The sequence below is a fragment of the Rutidosis leptorrhynchoides genome, chromosome 2 (assembly GCF_046630445.1).
Source record: "Rutidosis leptorrhynchoides isolate AG116_Rl617_1_P2 chromosome 2, CSIRO_AGI_Rlap_v1, whole genome shotgun sequence".
Lineage (NCBI taxonomy): Eukaryota > Viridiplantae > Streptophyta > Magnoliopsida > Asterales > Asteraceae > Rutidosis > Rutidosis leptorrhynchoides.
This window is the reverse complement of record NC_092334.1, coordinates 71,040,600-71,052,717: the sequence shown is the minus strand read 5'-3', so window position 1 is coordinate 71,052,717 and position 12,118 is coordinate 71,040,600.

Genomic DNA, 12,118 nt, shown 5'->3' with positions numbered 1-12,118 from the left:
CAATGCCTTTATCCAAAACGGCCTTGTGTTCTTTGGTATGTTTGCAGACCAGGCTCGCCGATCCACAAGTTTGTATCAAGTGGCCGTGCGGAAAGAAACAGAGCTGGGGCTGCTGCAGGCGGGTGTTGAGCAGGTGAAGAAAGATAGGGATGCCGCGGTAGAGGCGCACAAGGCTGTAGAGTTGACTGCGGCAGAAACTAAAACCGCGTTGATTGAGAAAAGAAAGAAGAACCGCGAATTGGTTGGTGCGGTCGACCAAGCGAAAGGGGAGACTGAGCGTCTGCGGATGGAGCTAGAAAGGGTGACGAGGGAAAAGGATGACGCGGTTACAGGCCGCGAGCTAACCGAAGCGGACTTGTTAAGGCTACGCACCGCCCTTCTGACCATTACACAAAAGGTGATGGATTCCGGGCCCGTGACCGAGAAGTTCAATGCTTACGTTGATGCGGTGAAGGACCACAAAATCAACAAGGCAGTGCTGGAAGTGATTCAAGCTTGCGGTCTGACACCGCCGTACCCTGACACCGTACAAAAGAAGCTAAAGGAGGGTACGGCCGCAGTGGTAATGGAGGCGGAAGAAGCCATCACAGCCATCCCAATCCCCCTGATCAATGCTTTTGCTGCGGACCCGAATATGTCGGGTGACGGGTTCCTCAAGGAGGATTATTAGTGACAGCTTGTAATTGTTTGCGCCGTAAGCCCTATGTTCAGGCACGCAATTTGAAACAGTTATTTAATATCTTAATTTTGTATATATGATATGATTTTGTGCATGCATTGTGTATTAATTGTTTATAAATTGCGAATCAAAACAAAGAACTTAACCACATGCCCACGCGCATAGTTAACCAAAACTTACGCGTATGCGTAGGTACTGCGTAAAATAAACCAATACTTTAGCAATTTTACCTTTAACAATTTAGACTCAAAAGCTACTGCGTTATTGCTTTGTCATGTTCTAGAGGTGCACTTTAGCTGTATGGTAAGCAACGCAACTAAAAACAAACCAATGTTTTTATACTCTTGAGTTCCTCAAGCAAACCAATGCAAGAGTAATCACGCACAAGCAAACCAATGCTTGTATTTTTAAGTCGACTTGGCAGCCATCTAGTCTGCGTGGCGCTTGGCTAGGGGAAAACCAATTCCCTTCGCCTGTCGTTAATGTCTAGCCTTGTAACCAAACAGGCTTCTGCCGCACGGGGGCTAGAGGACACCCCTTAAGTAGGCAGGAACCGCATACAAAAAGAAATAAACAATAAAAGTATGCGCGAGTAAATATTCATTTGGCATTAATAACGATTACAACCGCGACACATCCAAACGGACGGAAAATACATAGAAAAAATAATGTGCTAAAATAAATTGGAGTGATCAGGTCCATCCAGCTACATATAACATTTTTTCAACAATGTCGCGTGCCAAGTGCGTTTCACCGGTTTTCCATCTAACGTCTCGAGATGGTATGTAGTGACCCGAACTTTTCCATGTTTATATATATTAATTGAGATTGATATTTACATGATTAAATATTTCCAACATGTTAAGCAATCAAACTTGTTAAGACTTGATTAATTGAAATATGTTTCATATAGACAATTGACCACCCAAGTTGACCGGTGATTCACGAATGTTAAAACTTGTAAAAACTATACGATGACATATATATGGTTATATATATAGTTAACATGTTTTTATTATAAGTATGTATCTCATTAGGTATTTTAACAATGAGTTATATACATAAAAATGAGACTATTAATTTAAGAAACTCGAAAACGATATATATAACGATTATCGTTATAACAACGTCTTACTAGGTACATATGAATCATATTAAGATATTGATACACTTGGTTAATTATGTTAAATGATAAGTAAATATATTATTAAGTGTATTAACAATGAAATACATATGTAAAAATAAGACTACTAACTTAATGATTTCGAAACGAGACATATATGTAACGATTATCGTTGTAACGACATTTAACTGTATATACATCATACTAAGATATATTATATATCATAATATCATGATAATATAACAATTTAACATCTAATTTGTTATAATAAACAATGGGTTAACAACATTCAACAAGATCGTAACCTAAAGGTTTCAAAACAACATTTACATGTAACGACTAACGATGACTTAACGACTCAGTTAAAATGTATATACATGTAGTGTTTTAATATGTATTCATACACTTTTGAAAGACTTCAAGACACTTATCAAACTACTTCTACTTAACAAAAATGCTTACAATTACATCCTCGTTCAGTTTCATCAACAATTCTACTCGTATGCACCCGTAGTCGTACTCGTACAATACACAGCTTTTAGATGTATGTACTATTGGTATATACACTTCAATGATCAGCTCTTAGCAGCCCATGTGAGTCACCTAACACATGTGGGAACCATCATTTGGCAACTAGCATGAAATATCTCATAAAATTACAAAAATATGAGTAATCATTCATGACTTATTTACATGAAAACAAAATTACATATCCTTTATATCTAATCCATACACCAACGACCAAAAACATCTACAAACACTTTCATTCTTCAATTTTCTTCATCTAATTGATCTCTCTCAAGTTCTATCTTCATGTTCTAAGTGTTCTTCATATATTCTACAAGTTCTAGTTACATAAAAGCAAGAATACTTTCAAGTTTGCTAGCTCACTTCCAATCTTGTAAGGTGATCATCCAACCTCAAGAAATCTTTGTTTCTTACAGTAGGTTATCATTCTAATACAAGGTAATAATCATATTCAAACTTTGGTTCAATTTCTATAACTATAACAATCTTATTTCAAGTGATGATCTTACTTGAATTTGTTTTCGTGTCATGATTCTGCTTCAAGAACTTCGAGCCATCCAAGGATCCGTTGAAGCTAGATCCATTTTTCTCTTTTCCAGTAGGTTTATCCAAGGAACTTAAGGTAGTAATGATGTTCATAACATCATTCGATTCATACATATAAAGCTATCTTATTCGAAGTTTTAAACTTGTAATCACTAGAACATAGTTTAGTTAATTCTAAACTTGTTCGCAAACAAAAGTTAATCCTTCTAACTTGACTTTTAAAATCAACTAAACACATGTTCTATATATATATGATATGCTAACTTAATGATTTAAAACCTGGAAACACGAAAAACACCGTAAAACCGGATTTACGCCGTCGTAGTAACACCGCGGGCTGTTTTGGGTTAGTTAATTAAAAACTATGATAAACTTTGATTTAAAAGTTGTAATTCTGAGAAAATGATTTTTATTATGAACATGAAACTATATCCAAAAATTATGGTTAAACTCAAAGTGGAAGTATGTTTTCTAAAATGGTCATCTAGACGTCGTTCTTTCGACTGAAATGACTACCTTTACAAAAACGACTTGTAACTTATTTTTCCGACTATAAACCTATACTTTTTCTGTATAGATTCATAAAATAGAGTTCAATATGAAACCATAGCAATTTGATTCACTCAAAACGGATTTAAAATGAAGAAGTTATGGGTAAAACAAGATTGGATAATTTTTCTCATTTTAGCTACGTGAAAATTGGTAACAAATCTATTCCAACCATAACTTAATCAACTTGTATTGTATATTATGTAATCTTGAGATACCATAGACACGTATACAATGTTTCAACCTATCATGTCGACACATCTATATATATTTCGGAACAACCATAGACACTCTATATGTGAATGTTGGAGTTAGCTATACAGGGTTGAGGTTGATTCCAAAATATGTATAGTTTGAGTTGTGATCAATACTGAGATACGTATACACTGGGTCGTGGATTGATTCAAGATAATATTTATCGATTTATTTCTGTATATCTAACCGTGGACAACTAGTTGTAGGTTACTAACGAGGACAGCTGACTTAATAAACTTAAAACATCAAAATATATTAAAAGTGTTGTAAATATATTTTGAACATACTTTGATATATATGTATATATTATTATAGGTTCGTGAATCAACCAGTGGCCAAGTCTTACTTCCCGACGAAGTAAAAATCTGTGAAAGTGAGTTATAGTCCCACTTTTAAAATCTAATATTTTTGGGATGAGAATACATGCAGGTTTTATAAATGATTTACAAAATAGACACAAGTACGTGAAACTACATTCTATGGTTGAATTATCGAAATCGAATATGCCCCTTTTTATTAAGTCTGGTAATCTAAGAATTAGGGAACAGACACCCTAATTGACGCGAATCCTAAAGATAGATCTATCAGGCCCAACAAGCCCCATCCAAAGTACCGGATGCTTTAGTACTTCGAAATTTATATCATATCCGAAGGGTGTCCCGGAATGATGGGGATATTCTTATATATGCATCTTGTTAATGTCGGTTACCAGGTGTTCACCATATGAATGATTTTTATCTCTATGTATGGGATGTGTATTGAAATATGAAATCTTGTGGTCTATTGTTACGATTTGATATATATAGGTTAAACCTATAACTCACCAACATTTTTGTTGACGTTTTAAGCATGTTTATTCTCAGGTGATTATTAAGAGCTTCCGCTGTCGCATACTTAAATAAGGACGAGATTTGGAGTCCATGCTTGTATGATATTGTGTAAAAACTGCATTCAAGAAAATTATTTTGTTGTAACATATTTGTATTGTAAACCATTATGTAATGGTCGTGTGTAAACAGGATATTTTAGATTATCATTATTTGATAATCTACGTAAAGCTTTTTAAACCTTTATTGATGAAATAAAGGTTATGGTTTGTTTTAAAATGAATGCAGTCTTTGAAAAACGTCTCATATAGAGGTCAAAACCTCGCAACGAAATCAATTAATATGGAACGTTTTTAATCAATAAGAACGGGACATTTCAGTTGGTGTCCGAGCGTTGGTCTTAGAGAACCAGAATTTTGCATTAGTGTGTCTTATCGAGTTTGTTAGGATGCATTAGTGAGTCTGGACTTCGACCATGTTTACTTGAAAAATGATTGCTTAACAAATTTTGTTGGAAACTATATATTTTTAACATGTGAATATTATGTGATATATTAATCTCTTAACGCGTTTGATATTATGTGATAGATGTCTACCTCTAGAACAAGTCCCATTGACTCACCTAATAATAATGAAGAGTCAAATGTAAATTGGAATGATTCGTGGACTGATTCACAAGTTCCCGAAGAGGAACCGGAAGAAGAGTCGGAACCGGAAGAAGAATCGGAACCGGAAGAAGAATCGGAACCGGATGAAGAAATAGAACCGGTGGGGGAAATAATAAAACGGTTAAGTAAAAGAAAATCCTCAACCAACCGACCAAGGTTAATTATGGTCAATGGTGTTTCCGCCAAGGAAGCAAAATATTGGGAGGATTACCAATTCTCCGATGAATCGGATTCCGACGAGAATTCCGATGATGTTATAGAAATTACCCCAACTGAATTTAAAAAGGCAAAAGAAAATAATAAGGGAAAGGGCATAAAAATAGAGAAATCTAATTCCAACCCCGATGAACTTTATATGTATCGTCAACCCCCAAAGTCCTTAAGTTGTAACAATGACCCGGGAACCTCTAAACCACCAGGTTTTTCTAAACCAATGTGGATCACAACGGCTCGTATTAGGGGAACATCATATATCCCTAGAAACTTGGCAAAACGAACCAAAACCGAAGAAGAAGAAACGAGCGAGTCGGAATAAGATAGTTGTATTCGTGTGGTGTAATATATGTAATATAGTGTTCGTATGCTTTATGATATATGTAAAAATTGCTTGTATTAATAAGTATTTTTATGAATCTAACTCTTGTCTATTTTACAGTTTAAAAACACAAAATGGATAGACAACCCAATATTTTAAGAGACCTACCCGGAGACATGATTGATGAAATCTTGTCTAGAGTCGGCCAGAATTCCTCGGCACAACTATTTAAGGCGAGATCAGTTTGTAAGACATTCGAAGAACGTTCCAAGAATGTCTTGGTTTATAAGAGACTTTCGTTTGAAAGATGGGGGATATCACATTGGGAAACCCATAAGTTACGATGTGTTTACTTTGACGCATATATTGCGGGGAACCCAAATGCTATTTTACGCAACGGGTTAAGAAATTATTTTGACTCAATATATCCGAATATTGGACTTCGTGATTTAGAAAAAGCGGCTAACATGCAACATAAAGAAGCATGTTATGCTTACGGATTAGTAATGTTCGCTTCTCACCAAAGTGAGAACAAGAACATCGGGCTACAACTATTAAACAAAACGTTTCCACAAGTGACGGAGTCGGTAATTGGGGTAAGAAATGAGGTTTTTAGATTATTACGGGACTGTTGGACATTACGTAACCCTCGTCCCTTTTACGACGCTACAACACGCTGTCTTATCAACGGCCATAACGGTTATGTTGCACAAGACCAAGGATGGGAAGTAGTCCTAGTAAAACCAGAATGCATGACTTGTTTCTGGACGTATGAATTACGTGTCTTTATTGCCTTTGCTGAACGACTTGTGTACTAGCTAGAATTATCTTCACAACTATCTTGTATCAAAGTTATTGTGTGCTATATTTCATGCTTTATGTAAAATAAGCGGTATTGTAAGTTTGTAAAATATTGTATAAAAGTTTGAACGCGAAATATTATTATAATCAGTTTTTCATATAGAATTGTAGTAGTTGAATTGTATATTAGCTACTAAGTATGAACTTAACGGGTAGGTACTACCCGAATTTAAACTTATAAAACGCTAATATGAAGAAAAAGCTTTTATAAATGAGTTCATATTATGCTACGAAATACTATTAACTACTCTTAATATTCTGTATGATTAACTTGTTCCATTTAACTATTTTGAAGGAAATGGCACCGACTACTCGACACACCGTGAATATGAATGAAGAGGAATTCCGTACTTTTCTAGCTTCAAACATAGCCGCAGTACAGGCTGCGCTACATACCAACAATAACCTTAGATCTAGCAGTACAGGAAATCGTGTAGGATGCACCTACAAAGAATTCACTGCCTGCAAACCTTTGGAATTTGATGGAACCGAAGGACCGATCGGATTGAAACGGTGGACCGAGAAGGTCGAATCGGTGTTTGCCATAAGTAAGTGTACTGAAGAGGACAAAGTAAAGTACGCTACGCATACCTTCACAGGTTCTGCGTTAACATGGTGGAATACCTATCTAGAGCAAGTGGGACAAGACGATGCGTACGCACTACCGTGGTCAGCATTCAAGCACTTGATGAACGAGAAGTACCGTCCCAGAACCGAGGTCAATAAGCTCAAGACAGAACTTAGAGGGTTACGAACCCAAGGATTTGATATTACCACGTACGAAAGACGATTCACAGAATTGTGCCTATTATGTCCGGGAGCATTCGAAGATGAGGAAGAGAAGATCGACGCGTTTGTGAAAGGATTACCGGAAAGAATCCAAGAAGATATAAGTTCACACGAGCCCGCCTCCATACAACAGGCATGTAGAATGGCTCACAAACTCGTGAACCAAATTGAAGAAAGAATTAAAGAACAGACTGCTGAAGAGGCCAATGTGAAGCAAGTCAAAAGAAAGTGGGAGGAAAACGGTGATAAGAATCACCAATACAACAGCAACAGCAATTACAACAATAATCGCAACAATTATCCCAACAATCGCAACATCAATCGCAACTACAACAAACGGCCCAACAACAACAACAACAGCAGCAACTACAACAATCATCCCAACAACAATAATAACCGGAACAAAAAACAACAATCAGAAGCAGCTATGCCAAAGGTGTGAAAAGAATCACTCGGGGTTCTGCACCAAATTTTGCAACAAGTGTAAAAGAAATGGTCATAGCGCGGCGAAGTGTGAGGTCTACGGACCAGGGGTTAATAGAACGAAAGGAACAAATGGTGTCGGAACGAGTAATGGCGGAGCAAGTAGTGTCGGAGCAAGTTATGCCAATGTAGTTTGTTATAAATGTGGAAAACCGGGCCACATTATTAGAAATTGCCCGAACCAGGAGAACACGAATGGACAAGGCCGTGGAAGAGTTTTCAATATTAATGCGGCAGAGGCACAGGAAGACCCGGAGCTTGTTACGGGTACGTTTCTTATTGACAATAAATCTGCTTACGTTTTATTTGATTCAGGTGCGGATAGAAGCTATATGAGTAGAGATTTTTGTGCTAAATTAAGTTGTCCATTGACGCCTTTGGATAGTAAATTTTTACTCGAATTAGCAAATGGTAAATTAATTTCAGCAGATAATATATGTCAGAATCGAGAAATTAAACTGGTTAGCGAAACATTTAAGATTGATTTGATACCAGTAGAGTTAGGGAGTTTTGATGTGATAATCGGTATGGACTGGTTGAAAGAAGTGAAAGCGGAGATCGTTTGTTACAAAAATGCAATTCGCATTATACGAGAAAAAGGAAAACCCTTAATGGTGTACGGAGAAAAGGGCAACACGAAGCTACATCTTATTAGTAATTTGAAGGCACAAAAACTAATAAGAAAAGGTTGCTATGCTGTTCTAGCACACGTCGAGAAAGTACAAACTGAATAAAAGAGCATCAATGATGTTCCCGTCGCAAAAGAATTTCCTGATGTATTTCCGAAGGAATTACCGGGATTACCCCCACATCGATCCGTTGAATTTCAAATAGATCTTGTACCAGGAGCTGCACCAATAGCTCGTGCTCCTTAAAGACTCGCACCCAGCGAGATGAAAGAACTACAAAGCCAATTACAAGAACTTTTAGAGCGTGGTTTCATTCGACCAAGCACATCACCGTGGGGAGCTCCTGTTTTGTTTGTCAAGAAGAAAGATGGTACATTCAGGTTGTGTATCGACTACCGAGAGTTGAACAAACTTACCATCAAGAACCGCTACCCACTACCGAGAATCGACGACTTATTTGATCAACTACAAGGCTCGTCTGTTTATTCAAAGATTGACTTACGTTCCGGGTATCATCAAATGCGGGTGAAAGAAGATGATATTCCAAAGACTGCTTTCAGAACACGTTACGGTCATTACGAGTTTATGGTCATGCTGTTTGGTTTAACTAATGCACCAGCTGTGTTCATGGACCTTATGAACCGAGTGTGTGGACCATACCTTGACAAGTTTGTCATTGTTTTCATTGATGACATACTTATTTACTCAAACAATGACCAAGAACACGGTGAACACTTGAGAAAGGTGTTAGAAGTATTGAGGAAGGAAGAATTGTACGCTAAGTTTTCAAAGTGTGCATTTTGGTTGGAAGAAGTTCAATTCCTCGGTCACATAGTGAACAAAGAAGGTATTAAGGTGGATCCGGCAAAGATAGAAACTGTTGAAAAGTGGGAAACCCCAAAAACTCCAAAACACATACGCCAGTTTTTAGGACTAGCTGGTTACTACAGAAGGTTCATCCAAGACTTTTCCAGAATAGCAAAATCCTTGACTGCATTAACGCATAAAGGGAAGAAATTTGAATGGAATGATGAACAAGAGAAAGCGTTTCAGTTATTGAAGAAAAAGCTAACTACGGCACCTATATTGTCATTGCCTGAAGGGAATGATGATTTTGTGATTTATTGTGATGCATCAAAGCAAGGTATCGGTTGTGTATTAATGCAACGAACGAAGGTGATTGCTTATGCGTCTAGACAATTGAAGATTCACGAACAAAATTATACGACGCATGATTTGGAATTAGGCGCGGTTGTTTTTGCATTAAAGACTTGGAGGCACTACTTATATGGGGTCAAAAGTATTATATATACCGACCACAAAAGTCTTCAACACATATTTAATCAGAAACAACTGAATATGAGGCAGCGTAGGTGGATTGAATTATTGAATGATTACGACTTTGAGATTCGTTACCACCCGGGAAAGGCAAATGTGATAGCCGATGCCTTGAGCAGGAAGGACAGAGAACCCATTCGAGTAAAATCTATGAATATAATGATTCATAATAACATTACTACTCAAATAAAGGAGGCACAACAAGGAGTTTTGAAAGAGGGAAATTTAAAGGATGAAATACCCAAAGGATCGGAGAAGCATCTTAATATTCGGGAAGACGGAACCCGGTATAGGGCTGAAAGGATTTGGGTACCAAAATTTGGAGATATGAGAGAAATGGTACTTAGAGAAGCTCATAAAACCAGATACTCAATACATCCTGGAACGGGGAAGATGTACAAGGATCTCAAGAAACATTTTTGGTGGCCGGGTATGAAAGCCGATGTTGCTAAATACGTAGGAGAATGTTTGACGTGTTCTAAGGTCAAAGCTGAGCATCAGAAACCATCAGGTCTACTTCAACAACCCGAAATCCCGTAATGGAAATGGGAAAACATTACCATGGATTTCATCACTAAATTGCCAAGGACTGCAAGTGGTTTTGATACTATTTGGGTAATAGTTGATCGTCTCACCAAATCAGCACACTTCCTGCCAATAAGAGAAGATGACAAGATGGAGAAGTTAGCACGACTGTATTTGAAGGAAGTCGTCTCCAGACATGGAATACCAATCTCTATTATCTCTGATAGGGATGGCAGATTTATTTCAAGATTCTGGCAGACATTACAGCAAGCATTAGGAACTCGTCTAGACATGAGTACTGCCTATCATCCACAAACTGATGGGCAGAGCGAAAGGACGATACAACCGCTTGAAGACATGCTACGAGCATGTGTTATTGATTTCGGAAACAGTTGGGATCGACATCTACCGTTAGCAGAATTTTCCTACAACAACAGCTACCATTCAAGCATTGAGATGGCGCCGTTTGAAGCACTTTATGGTAGAAAGTGCAGGTCTCCGATTTGTTGGAGTGAAGTGGGGGATAGACAGATTACGGGTCCGGAGATTATACAAGAAACTACCGAGAAGATCATCCAAATTCAACAACGGTTGAAAACCGCCCAAAGTCGACAAAAGAGCTACGCTGACATTAAAAGAAAAGATATAGAATTTGAAATTGGAGAGATGGTCATGCTTAAAGTTGCACCTTGGAAAGGCGTTGTTCGTTTTGGTAAACGAGGGAAATTAAATCCAAGGTATATTGGACCATTCAAGATTATTGATCGTGTCGGACCAGTAGCTTACCGACTTGAGTTACCTCAACAACTCGCGGCTGTACATAACACTTTCCACGTCTCGAATTTGAAGAAATGTTTTGCTAAAGAAGATCTCACTATTCCGTTAGATGAAATCCAAATCAACGAAAAACTTCAATTCATCGAAGAACCCGTCGAAATAATGGATCGTGAGGTTAAAAGACTTAAGCAAAACAAGATACCAATTGTTAAGGTTCGATGGAATGCTCGTAGAGGACCCGAGTTCACCTGGGAGTGTGAAGATCAGATGAAGAAGAAATACCCGCATCTATTTCCAGAAGATTCGTCAACACCTTCAACAGCTTAAAATTTCGGGACGAAATTTATTTAACGGGTAGGTACTGTAGTGACCCGAACTTTTCCATGTTTATATATATTAATTGAGATTGATATTTACATGATTAAATGTTTCCAACATGTTAAGCAATCAAACTTGTTAAGACTTGATTAATTGAAATATGTTTCATATAGACAATTGACCACCCAAGTTGACCGGTGATTCACGAATGTTAAAACTTGTAAAAACTATACGATGACATATATATGGTTATATATATAGTTAACATGTTTTTATTATAAGTATGTATCTCATTAGGTATTTTAACAATGAGTTATATACATAAAAATGAGACTATTAATTTAAGAAACTCGAAAACGATATATATAACGATTATCGTTATAACAACGTCTTACTAGGTACATATGAATCATATTAAGATATTGATACACTTGGTTAATTATGTTAAATGATAAGTAAATATATTATTAAGTGTATTAACAATGAAATACATATGTAAAAATAAGACTACTAACTTAATGATTTCGAAACGAGACATATATGTAACGATTATCGTTGTAACGACATTTAACTGTATATACATCATACTAAGATATATTATATATCATAATATCATGATAATATAACAATTTAACATCTCATTTGTTATAATAAACAATGGGTTAACAACATTCAACAAGATCGTAAC